Below are 15,667 nucleotides of genomic sequence, written 5' to 3' on the forward strand. Positions count from 1 at the left end.
TCACAAAATGTATATTAATATAAATATAGATCTAATAAAGGTATAGTATAAAGTATAAAATCGATCTAATAAAGGAATATAATGTACTAATTGGGTGATAGTGTCAGGTTACAACCATAGCCTTGTTCATCTCACATCTTTCATCTCTTCACTGCCAACTCTTATATCTCAACTTTATAAGTTAGCATGCTATTATACATTGTCACAGCTCTCTGGATGGTTCTTTGAGAGCATACCCTGTTTCTCCAGGATTATGACTTATTTTTCTCTTGCACACAAACTCCCACCTTGAACTAATAGGCATAGAACCATAAGCACAGCAAGTATAATATTGAATGGTCCAGTCTGGCAGGACCAGTCAATGTGAGGATGGAGAGTATATTAAGAGGTGTTAAGAAAAAGATGAGTCAAATGACCCAAGATGAGGACAGAAACGTGGATAAGCAATTGTTTCCACTGCTAACTTTGTACTTCCTGTGAGGGAAGTGAAGGGAAGCAAGGGGATCTTCCCAACCACATTTTAATTTGAAAGAAAGTCTCTCTTCCAGACACATAAACACACACACAGAGCCTGTTTCTCATTAGGACCCTTCACAGCCAACATAGAATGTGGTAGTGCTCAATAAATACTCCTTGAATGTACAAAAAAACAATCCCACTCTCCATTGTATTGTATCATCACAACCAGAGGTGACTGTGGGTGGCCAGGGTGGAGAGGACAGACCACCCAAGTAAAACTCAACACAGGGTCTCCTAGCTTCCCAGGCAGCCTGGCAGGGAGCACTCCTCAGCAAGCATGCCCCCAAATACACCATCCTTTCCTGCCGGGACTAGAGTGCCTTGTGGGATAGAAGCTGTGAGCAAAGTTTAGAGCAAGCCTGGCAAACTGGCAATCCACCAGCCAGATGTAATTTTTGTTTTGGTTTGTTTTGACTTTGACTTTTTCATAGTGTTTTGCAAACTTGATTGCAGAGGCTTTATTTTTGATGGCATGGAGCAGGTGTGCCCCACGTGACCCTGTCCCACCTCTTCCTGGTCTTCTTTCTGGCAGTTTCTCTAATTTACATAACCCCCAAATTTTTAGGGTTTGTAACCTCTGCTTGGAAGGAAGCTTTGGGGAATACTTACTCTAATACTGTAGAGAAGATGATAAAAGTATTAATTATAGTAGCAAACATCCAGATCCATACTTACTCTGTACAAGATTCTATCCTAAGGGCTTTACAGACATGTATTATCTAACATTCAAAGCAGGCTGAAGTCAACACTGTAGGACTTTGTTCAGATCTCCTTAGGCCCCTCTTACTGGTCTGAGGTTTTCCTCCCCCAGCTTCTAATATGTGCAAGCCTCTAAATTGGGCACTTAAAACTCTTTTTCAGAAGACTAGCATAAGCTGCTGGAGCTTGGTAATTTACATTCTCCCCCACCTCTTCCTGGCAATGACCACTTGGCACTAAGATCACTAGCACTCCAGAGCTCTACAGCAGGACCAGGCTGAAGCTTTGCTTTGAAATTCAGCTTTCCCTGGTCTCTTCCACTTCCCCACCACCTTTGAGTAATCTTATCCTACATGTGAAGAAAGTGAAGCCCAGAGTCACTTGCCCTAGTGCACAAAATGGCAAGTTGCAGAACCTAGAGCTATCTGACCTTCCTCGGGAAAAAAAAAAGTTAAAAAAAAATGCCCAAACCCTTCCTTTATATACTTGACTTATCCAGTTGAGCCAGCCTGTCCCTCTTTTCATCTCTCTTTGCTTCCCTTCTTTCCATCTAAAGCCTCTTTACTTGAGAAAACTGTGGATATAGAAAAGGATTGTATTGAGGAATAAGTTATATTGATAGAAGTCTGTGATGGTAGATGTTTCATTCTACACAACCAACAAAACTGCTCTGCCATGTCACCATATTGATCCAAAAAAAAGCATTTTGCAGTTTCAGTTCAGTTCAGTCGCTCAGTCGTGTCCGACTCTTTGCGACCCCTTGAATCGCAGCACGCCAGGCCTCCCTGTCCACCACCAACTCCCAGAGTTCAACCAGACACACGTCCATTGAGTCAGTGATGCCATCCAGCCATCTCATTCTCTGTCGTCCCCTTTTCCTCCTGCCCCCAATCCCTCCCAGCATCAGAGTCTTTTCCAATGAGTCAACTCTTCACATGAGGTGGCCAAAGTACTGGAGTTTCAGCTTTAGCATCATTCCCTCCAAAGAAATCCCAGGGCTGATATCCCTCAGAATAGACTGGCTGGATCTCCTTGCGGTTTAGCTAGATGCTTTGGTATTATTTCAATATATCTGGACCAAATAATTGTATAAAATCTGAGTCATATACTCATAGATTCAACACATATTTACTGAGATCTGGCTCAAATGGTAAAGAATCTGCCTACAATGTGGGAGACCCCAGTTGGATCCCTGGGTTGGTAAGATGTCTCTGGAGAAGGAAATGGCTACCACTCCAGTATTGCCTGGAGAATTCCATGGACAGAGGAGCCTAGCTAGCTACAGTCCATGGGGTCGCAGAGAGTCAGACACGACTGAGTGACTACACTTACCCTATGCTAAGCCCTATGGTAGGACTCCAGCAGGGATGTCATTAGGAACAAAACAAGCTTTCACAAAGTGGTGCCATGGAGAAGTTATTCCTTGAGGCAGCGGTGGTGAAGACACAGTCACTGCTTTCCATAAGGGTATGTGAAGTAGGCTCTCACCTTTGTCAGGCTCTGTGATAATAGCTAGAGGAGGTTCTCTGCAGGTGGTGGTGCAGGTCTGTCCCTTGAGTTGCATCAACCTCCGTGCTCTAATATCATTCTTAAACCTCACACAAAAGCGTAGGCACATCAAATGAGAACAAACCATGGCCATGCTCCCCTGTAACCTCTTTAAGTTAATTACTTATTTTCTACGTTTAACTTGGACACTTATTGAGGTAGACAGAAGTGTGAGCCCAATACAATTAGCCCAAATCCCCAAAGCCAAAGACTCCATTAGGGAATCACAATAAAACTGAGAAATGGTCTGGTTTCTCCTGTGCTACAATTTACTTCAGGTGCTTTGAGTATTTCGGTGTGTTTGTTTGTTTCTCAATGTAATAATACATCTTGGATCCTTCATAGTTGTTCTTGATATTTTAAACAAGGAGACAATACAATTGAATAATAGTAATACTTTAAAAAAAACTATCATTTTCAAGGTATTTTACTATGGCATATGCATTCTTATTTAAATAGTGATTACTTAGAAATCCACACAATATAATTTAATTTTTAAATTTTTCTCTTTAAAAATACAGAAAAACATGCTATTGTCATGATTCTGTAGATGAGAAAACTGAAGTTTAGAGTTTTTAAGTTACTTGTCTAAATTCAAACAGTTCTCCGCAAAGCTAGGGTTTGATAATTTTATTTGAATGGATCTTTTCATTTGCTATCACTTTTCTTACTTTCATATGTATCCCAGAGGGTATTTTCTCTATTGTTTATTTTCCATTTTATTTTGCTTCAATTAAAAAAAAATCAAAGAAAATCTACTTTGTTACTTTCTTAATATGTAATATTACCTTGAAATTCATTTATAAGGAGCATAACATTTTAGTATTTTCTACTCTGCTTCCATAATTGAACAATTATAGAAAATGGCCCTCTGTTTCTATTTTATTGGTCAATAAGTTATTTTCATAATTAATTCTTTTGGCACTTTGGCTGAATTAGTTAAAACATTATGTTGAATCAATATTATGGTTGAAATTTCTAGTTGGCATTTTAACTCAATCTCTTCATTATAAATAGTAATAACATAATAATATTTGTATATTGGTAGTTTAATATTCCAGAGAATGCAATGGCACCCCACTCCAGTACTCTTGCCTGGAAAATCCCATGGACAGAGGAGCCTGGTAGGCTGCAGTCCATGGGGTCACGAAGAGTCGGACACGACTGAGCGACTTCACTTTCACTTTTCACTTTCATGCATTGGAGAAGGAAATGGCAACCCACTCCAGTGTTCTTGCCTGGAGAATCCCAGGGACGGGGGAGCCTGATGGGCTGCCGTCTATGGGGTCACACAGAGTCGGACATGACTGAAGCGACTTAGCAGCAGTAGCAGCAGCAGTTTAATATTCAGTTTAAAAGAAAAGTATTTCTTTAAACATAGTTTGTAAGCTCTTTGGAGGCCAAAAACATGTTTCTTTGGTTTCACGGATTTAAGCACAGTGCCTGGCATAGTGTAGGCATGACCTTTAGGGCATCAAAATCCAGAGTGGAAAAAAGATAAACAATGAATGAAGTGCAGAGGCTGGTGTGGAAAACTAAGGGAACAACAAAGAAAATCAGATTAAAAAGGCTTGGTTGAGATCAAGGTTAAAATTACTAACTTTGAAAGCAAAATTCTGTACTTTAATTTCATAGCCTTACAGCCTTCCCTTTGTTTGTGCTTCCCTCCTAGATCAAAGAGTCTCCAGTGCTCCAGGGTTTATGACTATTCATGAATAACATTGATAGAGAAGCTATAGGTGAAGTGCCAGTATCTACTCAGCTTCACATCAACGTTTAAATAACCCCTTCCCTACAGAGTTGCATTGCTGTCAATAAATGTTAGGATAGATCTATTAGCCACAACAATATGGGTTGTTGGTGATGTTTAAATAAACTCAATTATGAAGAATGAGGATTGGTGCTTCTTAATACTATTTTTGTGTAGGAGTCCTCTAAGTTCTTTATGAACAATGAGCCCTCTCTTTCGTTCAAAAAGAAAAAAGAAGGCATGCTTTTACATATACCCCTTCTTGTTTTCAAATTTTCTTGGCTCTCTCCCTCCCTGATGGACCCATGGAGTTCAAATCTATAGACCCAGGGTAAACATTTCTGGTCTAGATCATTTCTAAGGCCCCTTCTAGATCCAATAGTCTATTTGAGCTGACATAGTTGTATTCAGATATTAACACTGCCATGTTTTAGATGTATGACTTGGGTTAAGTTTCGTAACATCTCTGACCTCCTCAAACTTCATTGTAATTGTAAGGAATAAAAGAAATATTCACTATTGTGTGTAAAAATCCTGACCTGTCCCCCTTCACCTTTGTCACAGAACAAACAATAGCCCTCTTCCCAAAGATGTCCATACTCTAATCCTGGCTTCTATAAATATATTAAATAATTGAGCAAAAGAGACTTAGCAGATAGGGTTATAGGCTTTTAAGACAGGGAGATTATCCTGAATTTCTGATAGGTCCAATCTAATCACTTGGGTCTTAAAAGCAAAGAAATTTCTGCAGCTGGAATAGTAGAGATGCAGTGGAAAAAGACATAGGAGAGGGAACAGAGGGGAGGTAACTAATGAGGAGCATCAGGACTCAATCAGCATTGGTGACTTTGAAGATGAAGAGGGAGCCAGGGAATGCAGGCAGTCTCTAGAAGCTGAGAACAATCATTGGTCCATAGTCAACAAGGAAGCGGACCTTTACCCTACAACTGAGAAAAACTGGATTCTACCAACAATCTGACAGGTTCTGGAAGTAGGTCCTCCCCCAGAGCCTCTAGTAAGGATTGCAGCTCTCCTAACTTCTTGATCTTGGCATCATGAAACTCAGAGCAGAGCCCAGCCAAGTGCCTAGACTTTTGACCTATAAAACTGGGAAATAGTAAATATGTGTGGTCTTAACCCACTAAGTTTGATCTAATTTGATTGTCCAGTAATAGAAAACAAATATTATCTCATTCCCTTAGTCTCATGACAACCTCCTCTGAAAAAGTCAGTTAATTGCACCCTAAACAGGTTCAATCTCTGGGTCAAGAAGATCCCCTGGAATAGGAAATGGAATCCCACTCTAGTATTCTTGCCTGGAGAATCCCATGGACAGAGGAGTCTGGCAGGCTACAGTCCATGGGGTTGCAAAGAGTCAGACATGACTGAGCAACCGTGCACGCATGCAAAAAGTGAATTTACACTGAGATGTTGCTGTTCCTAGGTTTTGGGGGGTTTTTAACCTCTAATTATACTAATTCCTCTGCTTATCAGTGAAGGAGTACAGGTGGCAACAATCAGGAGCAAGAAAGTGTTTTGAAAACGTGTTTTTCTCCTAGCATTTGTGAAATTATACTACAGAGGAAGCCACAGGTCCAGTCAGACTTTTTACAAGGGGGGCTCCATAGACACTGGTCAGGATCTGCCTGCGTGGATTCCTCAGAAGCGCCCTGCCCTCCCTACCAGAATGATACTGCTCTCATTCCTGGACCTCCTCTAACTCTCATTTGACTGTTTTCATCAGCCTTAGATTGCCTTCTCCATCTGTGCTGGTGAGGGGATCCCTCCAGCGATGTGATCTCAAACTACTTGGTTTCCACTTGTGAATGATGTCTGTTGGAAAGTCTGGGAACAGCTGGATGAGGACGTACAGAACTCCCAGTAAATACTCTCTCTGATGTGTCTCCTGAGCTACCTTGGAATTCCTCAGTTTCACAATTACTGAGAGTCGATGCTGCAGTAGGATTTTATCGAGTTGCTTCTTTGAAGGGAGTGAGCTTCATCTTCTAGACACCCAACCTTCCTGTATGGGTAATTAAATTTTACTGTCCATTTGTTTCCACCTGAAACCAGATGATTTGGCTTGACCCATGCGATGCAGATATCTGACATGAAGGATGCACCCACATGGTTTGGATGGTCCCACATGGCTGAAAAGTCAAGTCATAAATGAGTGGACACCAAATGAGATATACACCAGAGAGTGCATAGGTGACCTAGGGCTCATCAAAAAATGTCATCACAGGAATGGTGCTGTCAGTGGTATGATGTGAATTACTAACCATGTTTACTGGAATTTTGAAGTAACACGGAAAAGGAAATTTGAGTCTTTCCAGTTTTTGTAGCCATTGGTCAAAAAGACTCAAACCAAAACATGGGACAGTGTTTTCACTGTGTGTACTTCAGATTTCCTAGATAACAGGTGCAGAGCATCTCTTTCTCATTCTCAGGGCATTAGCCTGGCATTTCATGCTGGCTGCATTTCCATTGGCTTCTTTGATCTCTTATTGTTCAATATGCCCTTGTGCTCAACATTTCCCATAATTGCAGCTAGAGCTTCCTCTTTTCTGCCTTTCTTACCCTGATTACAAAGCATTAGATTGTCTGGATTATAAATCCAAATTCAATTCATGCAACAACTTAGAATGCAATTTCCCTTTCATTAAAATCTCCTGTGTGAAGTTTTCTTAATATTTATGCTTTAGAAATGTGCATTGAAATTTAGGTGTTGTGGACACAGCTATTTGTCTCAAATTTCTATTCAGGGATTTGTCTCAAATCTCTATTCATGGGGGTTAAAGGACCCTCAGACAGAGAGAAAAGAGGACAGAAAGCCAACTTTGGAATAAAAAATTCTGGATTTAATCCCCTGACCACCCTGTACTAGCCTTAAGTAACTATGAAATTTCTCTTTGAGTATCTTTAACTTTAAAATTGAGAAAAGGGGACAGGAGGGATAAATTGGGAATTTGGGATCAACAGATACTATTATATATAAAATACATGAGCAATAAGAACCTACCGTATAGCACTGGGAGCTATATTCAATATCTTGTAATAACCTATAATGGAAAAAATCTGAAAAAGAATAGATATATCTATATGTGTAAATTAATCTCTGTGCTATACACCTGAAACATTGTAAATCAAGTATAATTCAATTTTTTTAAAGAGTTTAAAAAATGAGGAGTCATCAGACCTATTTGTTGTAAAGATTCACTGGCAGTCTCTGGTCAGACAATGGCCTCCAAGCCGTCTGGACCTCTTGCATCATGTCTTTCCTATCCTATCTTTTACCTTTCTACCCCTGCTTCTTCTGCTCCAGTCACTTTGTTCTACTACTCGTTCTTCAAACACACCCAGCATTCTTTCCCAAGGACATTCTCACTCTATTCTGTCTCCTTACAAAGTTCTGTCCCAGATAACCACATGGTTTCCTTCCCCATGTCCTTGGGCAAGCTGCTGAAATCAGAGACTATCCCAACTACATCCCAATAGCAACATCCTACGGCCAGCCCTGGACCATTGAACCATGACACTTCTATCCTCTTGATTACTTACTGTAGATCCATAGAACTTATCACCCCCTGACATGTTACTTACTTGTTTATTTTGCATATCGTTTGTCCCACCCACTAACCCCATGGAGGGTTGGGGTTGACCACTTTAAAAAAATTTTTATTGGAGTATAGTTGCTTTACAATGCTATCTTAGTTTCTACTGTACAGCAAAGTGAATCAGCTATTCATATACATATATCCCCTCTTTTTCGGATTTCCTTCCCATCTTTGTCATCACAAAGTTCCCTGTGTTGTGCAGTAGGTTCTCTTTAGTTATCTATTTTAAACACAATATACATAGTATATATGTCAATCCCAGTCTTCCAATTCATCCCACCCACTCCCCATTTCCCTGTTCCACTTTATTCACTACTTTATGTGCATCAATTAGAAATATGCCTGAAACATTCATAAACACAAACGCTGAAAGAATGAGGGGACTTATGTAAACTGCTAATGTCTAGCACAAGAAGGAACCATAAACTATAGATAAACACAGTATATCTGAGGAGTAGTTGTGGAAAAGAAAGGCTTTCTGGTTTTCTTGGTGTTGAAAACTTGAACTTATTTCACTTGGTGACTTCAAATTTAAACGTACTTTACTCTCCATCTTGGAGAAGAAGGGATATCTTGGATCTGGAAGACCATACTTTAATCACCTTAGAAGTAGCTGCACTGACGGGCCACTCTAGACTGGTTCTGTGATCCAAAGTCCTGATTCCTCACCAAAAGAGGTCAGGAATCAGTTTTTAATACACTGTTCATCACAAGACAGGAAGTTGGAGGGGAAAGGAATATTTAGCTCTCTGGAGAAGTTGTCAGTCCCATATAGTATTAATAGAAATAGCATGGATTTGGGCACCACAAGATTGGTATTCAGCTGCTGATTCTACTACTTAACAGTTGAGGAAAAGAGTGATATACAATTCCTGAGTCTTAGGATCTCTTCATTCTGAATGGTGGTAAGAATAGATATTATCTCACAACGTTTCTGTTTCATGTGCATGTCACATTAATGAGAAATGAGGCCGTGTATACATGAAAGTGCTTTGTAGACTATTCATCAGTAAATACGGATTGGTGGTAGTTATTATTGTTTAGTAGGAACTGTAGGCTCTGCGATTTCTCTTGACCTCAAAAAAAAAAAAAAATGCCACTTAGTCATTTGTACAAGATTTTGACTTTGAGGTGTTAAGTTATGTTTTGCAAATTTCTTCCCATTCTGTGACTTTCTTTGCTTTGAGTTTTGATAGCTGTCTAGCACATTTACTTTTATATCCAGATAGTGCTTTTCTTCAGGAAACTCAAGAGACTTTGTAGACAATTATTTATTCATTCTTGCATTCTGAGAGATAATCTTGAAAAATGGAGAGCAGCAGGCTCAGGAAAGCCAAGCCAATTTCTCTTCCAAGCATTGACTCCCATTTTTATGGGTCTGTGGAAGGAGGGTTTTGTGCCCTCTTATCTGACCCATTCCCATCTCTACAGGAGTCTACATCAAGATTTCATCCAAGACATGTGGGAAAGAGAAAGGAGCTTTTGCAGAGTTTTTTTGGTAGAACCCATAGTAGAGAGGAGGGCTTCCCAGGCAGTTCAGTGGTAAAGAATCTGCCTGTCATACAGGAGATGTAGGAGACATGGGTTCAATCCTTGGATCAAGAAGATGCCCTGGAGTAGGAAATGGCAACCCACTCCAGTATTCTTGCCTGGAAAATTCCATGGACAGAGAGGAGCCTGGGGGTTTACCGTCCACAGGATCACAAAGAGTTCTAACATGACTGAGTGACTGAGCTCATAGGTATAGTAGAGAGGAAGTGAGGTGGTTCAGCTCCTGTGGGCCTTTCCAGACAAGGCCTTGGAATCTCTTGTCCTGAAGGCTCATCCATGCCACTGTACCGGATTACCTCATAGCTAAGGTATTCACTTAGGTTCTTGGATAACAGGAGGGTCCACTCTGGTCTCCAGGAGACTTTTAGTCATCCCGAAGATCAGGAAAGTAGAAATCTTCTCAAAGAAGCTCCTGATGAAACTGAATTGACTAAAGCCCTCACTATTCCCCAGGTGTGCAGATTTAGGCAGGGTCTTACTTGGATTCTCTAAGCTAAATTGTCTCATCTTTCTCAAATTACAAAACTATTCTTTTAATTGTGTCTTTTTATTGGATGCTGAGTTAACCAGAAGAGACTATGGAAACATGATGCTTCACCCTTTCTGAGCTGGTGTGTGAGACCCAGAAACAGATTGATGGGAAAATGCTTCCTGAAAAAGGCTCAGAAAATCTGGCCCTTGTGTGTTTGTATTTTTTTTTTTCCTAAAATTAGAACTGTTTCCTTTAGAGAAACCCAAAATTCAGAAAGGACAAGAGACATGAGGAAGCAAATACTTCCTATAAATGCTGGCTTGCGTTTTCCCATAAACATTTGCTTTTGTTCTCTTCTGCTCTTCTTTAACCTTGGCTTTCATCCACCAAGTAGACAGGAGTATGGGCTTTATCAAGGGTTCCAGTGGCCAGAGGAACAACAGAGGTTCTATCCCTGGGAATGTCAGTATCCTTGGATGTCATTTAATCTCTCAGGCTGTTCTTCTAGGCCTTTGAATTGAACACGCTATTGACTTCATGTAAATTATAGAACTGATGAGAGGACATGATTTGTAACCCATACGTACGCGGGAGTCACACTGTCTTTAAACTCTCAAGTACAATTTCCTCAAAAATCCCTATTACTTGAGGGGAGAAACTCATTTTCTTACCTGGTCTTTCTTAGAATTCTTGTATTTCTTGGAGAAATTTTCTCCTAGTCAATCTGACTTTGGATTTCTGCTTTCATCAAATGACTTCATTTTACTGATCATCTGACCACCCCACACACTAAATGGCTTTTCTATATTATCTCCTACTGTGTGAGGCAGTACCTCAATTACTTCCAGAAAACCACCAGCCCAAGTCTGTGTGTTTGTATGAGACTTCCAATGAAGTCGAAAAAAGGAAGGCTTTCAAATGGCAGCACTGCAAAAAGTAGCACCATAAAAAATAGACACCAGAGTTCTTAAGTCCCCTGGCTAATCTTCCTCCAGAAATTCCCCACTGGTCTCCACAGCCGTGTTTCTCAGCCTCTATCTTGCTCTCTCCAAACTTTTTCCATCTATCTGATTACATCAACCACAGATTACTGCTCACTTCCTGTGCACACGTGTTCTGCTATCAGCTTTGGCTTCATCTTCCTCTCCAGGATGGTTATCTACTCCAGAGAAGTGTTATACGGTTTGCCAGGAGGTTAAAGTGACTGCTACCATTTATGATTTCTAATAACACTGCTTATATTCTATCGCGTCATATTTGAAAACTCTGTTTTTTCACAAGAATTTATTTCTCAATGAGTTCTTATTAGAGTAAAATGTGATAGCCAACACAAGCTTCTTCAGAAATTTTTATCAGTTACTATTCTACACATCTGAATCTCAACAACCAACTTTCAAAAAAATAATTGCAAAACATTGCAGAATTCTGGAGTAGTTTATGGAGTTGACATGTTCATGGGAGAAAGGTATAGGAGGGGACCTTAAAAGGAGGAGACCTTATAGGGAAGATGGGACCAATACCTTTCTAAATATTCTCCCCTTCTATTTTCCTTTTCTCTTGCAATCCATTCTTTGCAGAGCAGCTGAAGTGGTCTTGCTGCTGCTGCTGCTGCTAAGTCGCTTCAGTCGTGTCCGACTCTGTGTGACCCCAGAGACAGCAGCCCACCAGGCTCCCCTATCCCTGGGATTCTCCAGGCAAGAACACTGGAGTGGGTTGCCATTTCCTTCTCCAGAAGTGGTCTTGGATACATGCAAATCAAACCATGTCATTCTCTTGCTTAAAAGTCTTAATTGGTTTCCAATGTACTTAGGTGTCAGTCTCCCCTCTTACAATTCTCCAGCCATGAAGTCATCTCAGTTCCTCAAACAGGCTAACATCTTTCCCACATCAGTCCCTTTGCCATCACCACTCCCTCCCCACGCCTGGAACAGAATTGCCCCTGTCTTAGCATAGCTGGATCCTTCTCTTCTTTCCCATCTCAGCTTCACTGTCACTTCCACCCGAAGGCACTTCCATCCACACAGATGCTCTTGACTTTTCTTGGCTCATTTTCCCCATCATGTCCCTTGCCACAATCTGTGATTACTTATTGCTTGATTGTGTGTTCTTTTCTATCTGCACCACTATTCGGGAAGCTGAAAACTTCTTCAGTAAGAGGATAAATAGTAAATAATTCAGGTTTGTGCCATACAGTATTTCTTGCAACTACTCTGCTGCGGTGGTGTAAAAGCAGCTATAGAAAATAAACAGATTAGTGTGGTGTGTTCCAATAAAACTATTGATGGCCACTAGAATTTGAATTTAGTGTAATTTGCATGTCAAGACAAATTACTCTTCCTTTGATTTTTATTACGTTTTTAAATGTAAAAACTATTCTTACAGGTTGTACAAAAAAAGATGACAAGATGAATTTGGCCCACAGACCATAGCTTTTGGATGCAGCAATTGATTGCAAGTTCTATGAGGACAGCAATACATTTATTTTATTCACCATTGAATCACTAACACCTAGAGTGCAATTGTTGGTACATAGCAAGCGGCCAAGAAATGACTTACTAAACAAATGGGACAGTGATGCCAAGATCAAAGCAAAAGACTTAATGGGAGGAAGGCCAAAGGAAGACAAAGGGAAGGGAAGACATAATGCTGAAACTTATGAACAACGAAAATCATCTAGTAAAAATTGAATATAGGCCACTAAATATTGTGCCCAAATATCAATGCCCAACGAGTCAGGGTTCTCCAGAGAAACAGAGCCAATAGGAGATGTGTGTATATATACATATATATTATACTTAATATATAATTTAATCAACATAATACAATATGTAAATAAGTAACTTTTATTAATAATTAATATTTCATTAATATATTAGTGTAATGTGTGTGTGTATGTTAGTTGCTCAGTCATGTCCAACTCTTTGTGACCTCATGGACTGTAGCCTGCCAAGCTCCCCTGTCCATGGAATTTTCTAGACAAGAATACTGGAGTGGGTTGCCATTTCCCACTCCAGGGAATCTTTCCAACCCAGGGATCAAACGTGGGTCTCCTGCATTGCCGGCAGATTCTTTACCATCTGAGCCACCAGGGAGTCTTACATATAAGTTTAATATATAATCCCTTTAACAAATCTCCAGATACTATATATAAAATATATATAGTATTTATAATATACATATATATATTTTATATATGGAGATATATTAAAGAAATTGGCTCACCTGGTTATGGAGGCTGAGAAGTCCGTGATTGGCTGTCTGTAAACTGTAGAACCAAGAAAAGTGGTATCATTCGATCTAAGTCCAAAGGCTTGAGAATGGAGTGACTCCCAATCTGAGTCTGAAAGCCTGAGAATTAGGAGCATCAGTGTTGGAGGGCAGGAGAAGATGAATATCTCAGCTGAAGCAGAGAGAACAAGTTCACCCTTTCTCTATCTTTTGGTTCTATTCAGGCCCTCAGCGTGTTGGACGGCGCCCACCGGTATTGCTGAGGATGATCTTCATTACTCGCTCTGCTGCTGCTGCTGCTGCTGCTGCTGCTAAGTCACTTCAGTCGTGTCCGACTCTGTGCGACCCCATAGACGGCAGCCCACCAGGCTCCCCCATCCCTGGGATTCTCCAGGCAAGAACACTGGAGTGGGTTGTACTGATTACTAATTCAAATGCTAATCTCTTCCAGAGACAGTCTTACAGACATACCCAGAAACAGTGATCTTTTTAAAACCCACTATCTGGACATCCCTTAGCCCAGTCAAGTTGATACCTATTAATAAAATTAACCATCACACCCAGATAGGTGCTCTCCTAGGCAATTTATCATTCCTCCAGCATTATTCTGAGAGTTCAGCAGAGTCAAAGGAGAGTTCAGCATACATAAGAAATCCCTCTGATGTAAGAGTATATAATGGGAATGTAAATTCATTACATTTATGGTTTTGAACTGGAAAAGATTTGGTTCATTAGTGATAGTAAGAACTCTTAGTATATAAGACCCACTGGGTCCTTTAAGATTTGGGTAGTCTTAGTATTGTGAGCGGAGAAGGCAATAGCAACCCACTCTGGTACTCTTGCCTGGAAAATCCTGGTAGGCTTCAGTCCATGGGGTCACTAAGAGTCGGACACAACTGAGCGACTTCACTTTCACTTTTCACTTTCATGCATTGGAGAAGGAAATGGCAACTCACTCCAGTATTCTTGCCTGGAGAATCCCAGGGATGGGGGAGCCTGGTGGGCTGCCATCTATGGGGTCACACAGAGTCAGACACGACTGAAGCGACTTAGCAGCAGCAGCAGTATTATGAGAAAAATTTTAAGAGTTTAGCCATGAAAAGACAATAGTTCAAGATGATTAAATAAGTTATTGATTCAAAAATGTGAATAATTTAAGATCTGTTTTCCAAAATAACTACCAATTTTCAATTCAAACAGCAGTGAGAACAGTCATATCAGTGCCATTTGGCAGAATTTGTAAGTGTTTGTGTGGGTGCATGCTTTATCCTGACTAATTTAATAGGCAAAGAAAATTTAATTTCTGCTTCTCTGTTTCAAAGTTGACTTTTCCATCTATTTTTTTTTATCACTTTCTATCTGTTCATCATGCTTTTGGCTTGTCTGTCTCTTGGGGCTTGTTGATTTGTATAAGGCTTTTATATTCTTAGTATTTAGTAGAACTTTTAAGTTCCTGACCTCATGTTATGAAAGGTACTTCCCTTAGAGAAAGGATTCTTCACCTGAACGCTGTCAGGTTTGGGAACAAAAGTAGTAAAATGTGGAAGAGTGGTGTTTGAAGTCAAATGGGTAAAAAAAAAATTTAATTTTTTTTCCTTCAATATTAGCAGTACCTTGGCGTTGCCACCAGTAGAAATCATAGGTATTTTATATCATATTGCATATATCAAAATGTGATTCTTCATGCCAAAATTATAGTAGTTATTAGGTCTGTAACTAGATCATGATATTTAATGGAATAATTAAGAAGGATGTATTTTACTTAACCACAAAAATTGTTTAAAAAATTGTTAAATATTTTTGTAATTTCATTTCAGTACAACTGGTTTCCTTTGTAATTCTATGTATTTTATTAATTGAATTTAAAACATTATTCTGAAAAACGAGTCCAGAGCCTTCACCAGACTGCGAATGTGGTCCATGGCACCAAAAGCTTAAAACTTGCTGCCCTGAAGTAACACTCATGGCTTCTTTCCATTCCCTGACTCATCTGACTTATATGGAGTTAGAGAAGGAACAAAACATTTTCAACTCGTCTGTCTCTCTGATCTGCCTACTCTCTGCAATAAACTGACCAAGAAAAGCTTTGCCCCTGGGGAGGTCTGCAGGCATCCTGTTCTGTCTATGACAAAGCAAGAAACTTTATTTCTGGGGTAAAGTATTAGGAAACCTGCTACAGACTCAAAAGTAAACTATAGGCTATAGTCTATTTTATCACCAATAAAGCGATCTGTATCAGTATAATTTCTGTGTCTACTCATAAACTGGTTCCAAACTTGAAAG

Source organism: Bos javanicus, chromosome 16 (assembly GCF_032452875.1).
Source record: "Bos javanicus breed banteng chromosome 16, ARS-OSU_banteng_1.0, whole genome shotgun sequence".
NCBI classification, from domain to species: Eukaryota; Metazoa; Chordata; class Mammalia; order Artiodactyla; family Bovidae; genus Bos; species Bos javanicus.